Raw genomic sequence first — 1,775 nt, 5'->3', positions numbered from 1 at the left:
TAAGCACAAGCTAATGATAACCAAAGTCATCACTTTCAGAAGGTATAGTAGGCTTTAATTTTATTTTTTTTATTTTGGATATAGTAGGGAAGGTTATAACCCTGGTTGGTTTTTGCAATCTCTATCACATGGAGGAGGATTCCCTTCACTTCCTGTCCAATAGCCAAAACAGGAAGTAAAAGGGAATCCCTCCAAAGTTAAAGAATCCCTGGTTGCCACCAGAACTAGTGTCCCCATTGGAATATTTTCCCTCTACAGTTCTGGTGTAGACTCAAATATTTGGATTTTCTTAACCTTTTACTACTAAACAGGACAAATAGAGAGAGTGAGATGGTGGGGGTACAGACAGCAAAAAAACAAGACAGGTGTTCTAATCAATGTTTTGTATTTGGTAATACTTTAACGGGTAAAAATATGTTTTTCAGCTGTGGGATTTAAAACTAATATATCTTATGCCACATACACACGATCGAAAATTCCGACAAGAAAACCATGGATTTTTTTCCTATGGAGTTTTGGCTCAAACTTGTGTTGTATATACACGGTCACACAAAATTCCGACAGTCAAGAATGCGGTGACGTACAACACTACAACGAACTGAGAAAAATTAAGTTCAATGATTCCGAGCATGCGTCAAGAACTTTTCCCGTATGAATATTTGAGAACCAGCTCTCAAATTTTTGCTGTCGGAAATTCCGTCACAAAAAGTCAGATGAGACCTACACACGGTCAGAATTTCCAAAAGCTCACATCAAACTTTTATGCTAGGTTCACACTGCTGCGAATTCAAAATTGCGGTAAAATCACGATTTTAACGGGATTTCGCGGCTGCGATTTTGCCGCGATTTCGGCCACGATTTAAGAGACATCTGTGCAGGGTTCAATGTAAATCGCGCCCCGAAATCGCAAAAAGTAGTACAGGAACTACTTTTTGAAGTCGGTGCAGCGCCGCAGATGCGGTGTCGCACCGATTAGGACGGTGCCATTGCCGACAATTGCCGGCAAATGCCGCAGATTTGAGATGCGATTTGACATGTGAAATCGCATCTCAAATCTTACCCAGTGTGAACCTGGGCTTAATGTCGGAAATTCCAACCGTGTGTACGTGGCATAATTCTCCTGAAAATTAAACATGGAATTGCATATTTTGGAAAGGACTGACCTGGGAAACATTTACCCCCTGGGCCAGTACTAATAAAATATGTTGGACTGGTGACCTTTGGTGGAGATATTTCACCATTTAGATATCAATCAGGGATAGACTTGGTATACAGATACTTACAGGTAGTCCCCTTTAATTTGCTGCCGACTCGATGTCCGCTGGTGTCCCGCGATCGTATCACGGAGCTGAAGAACGGGAAGATGTCAGTGTAAACACAATATCCCCCCCATTCTTCCTAGTAACATGTCACTGATTGAATGCTCCCTCTCATCGGGAGCAGCGATCAGTGACGTGTCACTCGTAGCCATGCCCTCTAACAGTTAGAATCACTCCCTAGGACACACTTAACCTGTAGGGGGCGCTGAAGGGGTAAACTCCTTCACTGCCAGTTTCATTTTTACAGTAATCAGTACGATTGTATAGAACATTAAAAATTGTAGCGCTAAATAATATGATAAGAAAAAATACACTAATTGTCTGTGTAAAAACACCAAGTGACAAGTGTTTAAAACTATATTCAGTAAATAAAAAAGTCCAAATGTATATTAATTAGTGGAAACTTGTTTGATGAGTAGGACTGGGTGAGTAATTCCAGATCAACAGTAATTCCTA

The sequence above is a fragment of the Rana temporaria genome, chromosome 13 (assembly GCF_905171775.1).
Source record: "Rana temporaria chromosome 13, aRanTem1.1, whole genome shotgun sequence".
In the NCBI taxonomy this organism is placed as follows: domain Eukaryota; kingdom Metazoa; phylum Chordata; class Amphibia; order Anura; family Ranidae; genus Rana; species Rana temporaria.
Note: the sequence above shows the minus strand (reverse complement) of the source record.